At 37.6% G+C, this 8,017-nt stretch overlaps 1 protein-coding gene across 2 annotated transcripts in view; it reads left to right on the top strand.

Annotated features, from left to right (window-relative positions):
- Positions 1-2,023: 2,023 nt before the first annotated feature.
- Positions 2,024-8,017, top strand: part of LOC105060576 (uncharacterized) — a 13,393-nt gene continuing 7,399 nt past the window's right edge. Inside the window, exon 1 of one of the 2 annotated variants that reach the window (XM_073251529.1) lies at positions 2,024-2,245. The gene's annotated coding sequence lies outside the window, so the exon portion shown is untranslated. Of the gene's footprint in view, positions 2,400-8,017 lie in introns of both variants that reach the window. The other variant, XM_073251528.1, reaches the window with a different exon arrangement.

Here is an 8,017-nt window from a genome sequence, read left to right as displayed (position 1 = left end):
CCCCTGTTGATGGGAGATTCCCCGGTCCCCACCCCCCCAAACCCTAACCTAATAATTATCACCAACCCTAACGCCTAGCTTGATGACGAGGAATTATTACCTATACTGCATACATAAAACCATGCATGTAGTGAATTAAAATTACTGATTTTTATTGACTCCATTCATTAAATACATATCTCCGTACACAACTATAGAAATTAACAACTACGACCGACTATGTACATAAAAAATGATACATATTTTTATCAAAAAATTGATATATATAATATAGATAATAATTTTTTTCTTGATGATAATTGCTACAACAACAAATTTTTTTTCTTCTCTTTTCTTTCTTTATTTTTTTCAGTGGAACAGGGAATCTCTCTAAGGAATCCAAGACTTAGACATGAAGGAAAATTATGAGTCAAAACCATCTTTGGGTAGTGGAGAGTACAGGCTAAACAGGCCAAATGTTTGGGTATCCAAACAAGAATAGTAGGCGAGTCTGTCTCAAGCCAAGCCAAATGTTTGTGGCACAAGGTTAGGAGCAGTGAGCCCACACGCACCAGATTAGTTTGGCATCAGGAACTGTTGATCCAATGGAAGACAAGGAGCTTGTGCATCATCATGCAGCGATGACTAGTTTTCTAGATCAATCTCAGCAGTAGCAGAAGAAGTCTCACCACCGGGCAAAAGGAACGAAGGATGCTGATTGGTTTCTCGAGCAAGTCCACATCTGCTGCAATAGCCTTAGTTTGTTACATAGTCTCAGCTGTTTACATCAACATCGGTTGACCATCACATTTGCAATGAAGATTAAAGCAGTGATATTTAATAATGAATTATTCTGCCCAGTTTGTACCTTATCAAGAACATGACGTAAGGTCGAAGATCAATTAATATCCTCGTATTGTTGCTTTTATTAATCATGTATGATTTTTTTATTTTTTTCCAACTATAACTCCATAAATATGATATACTAATTGCACTGCAGAGCACTTTATACCGTTCGATGGTTGCTACCAAAAGGTAGATAGATATCAAATAAAGTGATTTTATATGCCATAAACGATGCATTGCTGAAATAGTCATCCATCTTTAATCAAAAAGTATATAGAACTCTGTGGTGCAAACTGCGGACTGTTAAAAATCCTGGGTCAATACTATGAGCCTTCATGTTAGGCATATCGCGTCACAAAATTTTTCAAACAAAACTCAAAATTGCTGAAACAGTTTTTGTTAATCAACTTGTATCGTCTTGGTGCTAATCACTCATGGCATGAAAGAAATTATGTATCATGCATCTCTTGTGTATCTAAATTTTTTATTTTATGATTTTGATTATTGTTATTGCTATTGCTATTGCTGTTGCAAATGTCAATTGTTTAATAAAATTGACAAATAAGGGAAGATTCCTTCGAAAATTAAAAAACTAATCCCTTATTTTTTAGCTAGTATCTTAGGGGTAATAGTACAAAAAATAAACATCCTCAATACATAATATCAAGTGCTAAACAATGTTACATACCCAAACATGGACCAACCAAATAGTAATAACATGCATGCCATTAGTCTCATAATCATGTATCCTGAAAGAAATCATGAGCATCCATCCTCCACATAGTATCCACAGTTGGTTCAACCCACGTATGAAACTGACCCTAGCCAAGTTGCATTTGCACCAGTCCATAATTGTCACGTAAGATAAGAAACCCTTCACCTGCCCTCAGGCATCGCACCAATCGCATAAATCAAATTGCAACAATTAAAAATATATTTTTTTTAAAAAGGAAAAAATAATGAATGATTGCAGGCCCATGAATTCATGGAGCAATTAATATGGGCTCAGTTCCTTTAGCCTAGTTGGGTTCCCTTCCATCAACCTGAGCCATTCAGTGGACAAGACACCAGAGGAATGCTAAATAAAGCATTCCATAATCCCCTAGCACCACCCTATCATATCCATCCATCGAATGGGGTCTATTAGAAACAAACTTTAAGCCGCTACTATATCTGGTACTGAATGGAACGAAGGGGTGGTGAGTCCTCGTTATTTGGTTCCCCTTGGAAATGGATTCCTCGCGGAGGAATTGGAATTTTATCTGTTGATCACGGAGAATGAAGGCGTTATTAGGTGTTTGTCGGAATTCTTCTCGGCCTTCGTCTTTTGGGACGGATGGTAGCGTCCGCTTCGATCCCTTGGCCTCCAATCCATCTCCATCTCCACCCAATCCTTTCGCTCTCCCAATCCCGTAGTCCGGTATCACGCTTCGCCCCTCTCCTCCTTCTTGTTTCCTCCTTCCGCCGTTTTCTCTTTCGCTTGTTGTTTCTTGGAGCATAGAGCTTGTGGTTTCGATCTGGGATCAAGAAATCCTGGCGTGGGATTCGATTTTTTTGCTCGATTTGTGATTTCGGTTAGTTTCCTCTTCGACATTCTCTGTGAAAGCTGCGGTTTGATGATTGTTTTGGGTTTTCATTGTGTTTGGTTTTATTTAAGGATAGAGATTAACATTGTTATCTTTTTCTTGATCCTATTTCAAGATCTGGATATATTTTTATGGTGGGTTTGTTTGCTTTATTTGCCTTTTGATGCTCGGGCAGTATTGAAGATTATTGTTTTGGTGGGCCTGGGATTTGTGCTTCGTGGGTTGGGAATAGAACCTCTTTTGGATGGGAATATATACATCTTCTTGGTATATAAAAATCAGAAGGTGGAGGAATGATGCGATAGTGCTCTTGTAGATGCCCTAAAGTGGTTCTACATGGTCGTGGTCGTTGTTGTGTGAAGAGTGGATGCTAGTGATGGACAGGGAGCAGTTTTTCTAGGCATAACAGATGTCTATGACACGACATTGCATTTTTCTTGTTTGCTATAGAGAGGAGAAGTAGAGGAGGAAGTGGGTGAGGGTGGGTGGAGGCAGGGAATCTATTGGAGTATATATGTTGCCATGGTTCTAGAACACATGGTTATGAATATTCTCGAAGGGAGTTAATATCAATTATGTGTCGCGCACTTGTTTTGTGTTCTATCTGTAAGCATCTTAATCAGATGGCAACATGTGCTTAAATTATGAGTTCAGTTGAATCTATATGTTCTTTTTATCCTGCTCTACGGTTTATGTAGCATTCCCACAGGCACTGTTCTCAGCTAGAATGTTATGGAAATTAAGTTATCTTGTCTTGCTAGCTTTTTCCACCATGATAATTATTGAAAATTAGAGTTCATGGTTGAATTGTTTCAAAAAAGTTTGATGCTGCGGATATTTTGAGCTTACTTCCGACACTTTTAACCATATAGTTTCCCCTATACTATCAGTTTGTGTTTTGCTTTTGTTTCTTGATCAGTATCACTTAGCAGTGGTCTCGTTAGTCCTTGTTTTCCAATGATTTGCTTCAATTAAGAACCATCTTAGTTCTAACTTCTAAATTGTTATCAACCCTAACTACTCTGCCATGTTTTTGCACATGCTCCCAGAGGAGATAAACATATGTCTGGCATCTTTGCAAACCAGACTGGAGATCAGATAAAGAAGGCTTGAAAAATCAGAACAGCATTATGCTTTCTTGGAAGATTTAGTTATTGCGGATCACTTTTTGGTTGCTCGAGTCATTTGACACGTAATTGTAGAGTTATTCCATGGTGTGGTAAAAGATGATTTGGAAATGTCATCATAATTTAACTGAGGCTGGATGTGTTTGGTTTTAGGCAAGGGTTTGTGAAGATGGACCAAATGCATTAACCAAATATCTACCTCAACGTTAGATGGATGGCCTTTCAGATTCTCTGGGTTAACCAATCCTTTTTCTCAAGGCTTAGGTGGTTGGGGTAAAAAGAGCGTCATATGGGTAGTTCTGTTTTCTTCTCTTATTCTCATGATTGTAGTGGTTGTACTTTGATGAGCTAGGGAGTAGATGCATGACTACATGCATGGGGTCTCTATGTTTCTCAAGACTTAACCCTCTGAATATATTTTCAGTATATATATCTATATATATACACACTATAATGCAATGATGGGATATAATCAAGGTGGAGAATAAGGTTTAGGGGTTATGACTGCTTATTTTTTTGTGGAATTTAATTAAGAAACATGAATTTGGACATTAACATGAATTTGGTTTAATGTATAGCAAGTGGAAATGAAATGCATCTCTTTTTTCTTTTGGTCAGGATGTTAATGAATTGGTAGTTGTTGAACAAGCCAAGAATTAGTCATCTTTGCAGCCCTTAGTTATCAATGATTGTGATAACGATTAAACTTGTCACATGTTAAATTAGATGCTCAAAAACTGATGATATTTAAGAACAAGCTTTGCATTTTGATATTTATGTGTATCTACCACAAAAAGACAACAAGTGTCATCCTCAAATGAGAGAGGGGAGTTTGCTTTAAGAGCACATAAACAACACCTCTAATTTAACCACTGTGTCAACCTGTTAGAAATTGTTTTAGAGCCTTTTCAGGTAAAGACACAAAAAGTTAAACTAAGTTCTTTTCTGAATTTCCATAAATTTTAGACTAACCTTAGATGATTGATTTACCGTGCTACTTGTGGTCAACCTTGTTTGACCTAACACCATCAATGATAAGCAACTCTTGGTCATGCTCTTTATCCATGCAAAGGATTCAAATCTCATGGTCTAGGGATGTGTTGATGGTGAGCTAGTATAGTAATACATCATATTGTGCATTGTATGGACAAAAGCTTTGGACCTATATGCTTTGGTATGATCAAAGTGGCCTATTTTGACCTCCAAAAGTACCTTTTTTGTATTTTCATGATTATATCTTATTATTTTAAATGCTACAATTTCTTATAAATATGGTACATATTGATTTGATAGCTAGCCATCCTATTAGATGTGAACTGAAGTTTTTTGTTGCTTGCTTGATAATAACTTCACTTAACTTGCAATAAAAGCTGGATTATCAAAAAAGTATATGAATGTGTGTATAATTGACATGTACTTACATCAGTGGAAGTTAGTGAATTGATGAATGATACCAAAGACTATAGCGCGTTTAAGATGAACCAATCTCTGACTCAACAAATGGACAAAGCAAGAATACATTTACCATATTATTGAACAACAACGAGCATATTGATAGCATAGAAATGTAGATTGGCTGCTGCTTGACAACATATTCAAAAATAAACTCTGACAAACATCATTTGCTGGTTATATTTTTGTATTTAAGATGAAAAGGAGGAAGGTTTTGGTGATTAACCCTAAATCCCTACTTTTCCTTGATTTTAATCCTAGGTTCATGTGTTGGGACATGCATTCAAAGTTCATGTGCATTGTATCTACTTATAACATAATTCCTATCTAATTCTTCTATTTCTCCATCATTTATTTTTGGATTTTTGAAAAAAAAAGGGTTGGGGGGTGTGGAAGAGGCGAATGCAGTGCATGTGGCTGCATATGCATGTGCAGTCCCTTGGGCACACCATATTCCATATATGCAGCCATTATAAGTGGTCAGGCTGTATATAGGCCAGAAAGATGGTTTGACTTAGCACTATGCAGACACATATGCAGCAAGATTAGCATTACCCAGCTGCATTTGTGGTCTACTTACTATTGTGTGATCATATTCGTAGTCCTTTAGCATTTTGTGACTCTAATGAAAGCCATGTGAACAGGGTAGTTTCAAGTAGTTGGTTGGGTTAGATGTTGGTTGCAAGAGAGGTTGATACATGCATTTTGATAATATCAATGTGAATATTATACTATAATTGTTGCATTAAGCACTAGGTAAAAGGTAGAATTGTTAAGATTTTTTTTTAATGGTTAATATTTCCTTTATTTATGAAAGATATTACTGTTATTATTGTTCTAATATATTTTATTTATTTAAAATATTAAAAATTACTAATTGCCTATTCACTGATGTATGTGGCTCATGTAATGCATGTGCTTTATGCAATCTCGATCGCCCATATACTGCAGCCATCTTTTAAAGCACTGGCTAGAAGCTTGCTTTCAGCCTCAAACATGACAACCCAAGCTCACTGATGCTTGGATACTCATTATTCTCACGTCTAAACTTCCCTTCATAGCTGACACCAGTTTAAATGGTGGAAGAGGAACGATAACGCCCATTTTGAGGTGTCCTGATGGGTACAAGGTGGTTCAGCACTGATTTAGGTCCAAACTGCCTTATCAGGTGCTATCCAAGTTGGTCAGGCCTAGTAAAACCATATCAGATGTATTGGCCCTTTCAGTACCAACAACAATCAACTAGTGTGGTATCGTATAGGTGTACAGCCAGTCCAGGGCTGGTACACACTAGTCTTAATGATGTAGAATGGACCTCAATGAATACCTGTATGCATACCTGAGATGGTTCCAATGCAAACGAGCAAGCAATGAGGCTAATCTGAAAGCTAAACCTCAAGAAAATATGCTAAAACATAGGTGTCCGAATAAACCCAACATGAAATGTGGATGGTTTAACTAAACAAAAAATAAGAATGAGTAAATGCTAATAATCTTCTAACATAATTCTAGGAATGACGCAAAGTTAAAGCAACAAATATGACAATCATCTGAGATCAAATCAAATCATAAATCCTGCAAATTAAACTATGGACTTCACAGCATTCAGTGACTTGACAAGATTTCAAGTTGGCTATCACACTAGCAAGCATTCGATTTTCCTAATGCTCCTTTGGCTCTGATCTGATCCTGCACAACAATCCTGCAATCCCAATAGCTTCATGCAGAAATTACAGCGATCAGCACTGTCGTGCATCCCTCAAGCTGTAGGGGCATCATTGAGTTAGGTTGGATGAAAATGGATAGCAGGTTTAGGGACTAAATTTCAGCAGAGCAATCAGCTGTTTTTATGGATGGATAAAAGAATTTTATTTAAGGTTCGCTATCTCGGTACTGGACACCGTACTGGTACTATTCTATTATAGTGTTGGTATGCAGTAGAGTATAAGACGTACCAAGTGTTGGTATGGTACAAACTGCATACAAGTTCGGTGCCAGTATGGTACCGACTAGTATGGTGACCTTGGTTAGCCCAGACTGATTTTATTAATAGCTTTTGGTTAACCTTGTTTAACCTAGATGCAGTGAGAAAAAAACAAGTGCGGTAACAGCAGATTGACTTCTGCAGTTTCTATGGAGCTGAAAAGCAATTTGGCACATGTTAAAGGTCTGGAAAGGTTTTCAATGGTTGCTTTCGGATCTGATGGTACTTGGGCTTGTTATGTTTTCCAACATAACCATAAGAGGCCTGCTGTGGCAGCAGATCTGTTCTTTCCCACAGACAGGTCCTAGCAGGTGGGTGGTCTGTATTAATGTAGGAAACAGGAAAGAGTCAGATCTAGATGCTGTTAGTATTGCGAAGATGGCTTTGGAATGCACAACAGATTAGGGTTTTAGCTGCCATAAGGACAGGGCTCGATAACAAGAAATAAAAAGCAGGTTGAAAGGAAAACAGAGGAAAGAGGGGGGAAAAGAAAGGGTTGCACACTCTTGCAGAGGTTTCGCACGACTTCTATGCCATGCTAGAAAGTAAATTAGAAGCAGAGCTTTATTTTACTATGCAAACATCATGAAAACAAAACCCTAGGGGGCAGGCTCTATGAATATAGTTAAGTGGCATTTTTGTTTAAAATCCCCTCCTAATGATTGTCCTTACATAGAGGTTCCTAATGAATTTGAACAAAGTCCCTAGCCGCCCCGCGCGCCCTACCCCCCCCCCCCCCACACACACACAAATCATAACATCAAGGGCTCAACTAATCATCAAAATCATCTAGCCCTTTCCCAATTATTTTAGGTCGGCTTATGGATCCTCAAATGCCAAGTAATCCTATCCACGGCCAGCAACCTTTGATGTTAATCCAAGTTTTTCCATATCCTTCCTCATAATCGCAGAAGGGCTTAGCTAAAAAGAACAATAAAAAACTATTCAAGTCACAGCAAAAATGAATAAACGCTCAACATCATCTTAAAACTATTCATCTTCCATCCAGGGACTAGTAATCCTTTATAACTTTTGAAAGTCTT

This window comes from Elaeis guineensis, chromosome 2 (genome assembly GCF_000442705.2).
Source record: "Elaeis guineensis isolate ETL-2024a chromosome 2, EG11, whole genome shotgun sequence".
NCBI classification, from domain to species: Eukaryota; Viridiplantae; Streptophyta; class Magnoliopsida; order Arecales; family Arecaceae; genus Elaeis; species Elaeis guineensis.
The sequence above is the reverse complement of the archived record's forward strand: the minus strand, read 5'-3'. Positions and strand labels throughout refer to the sequence as shown.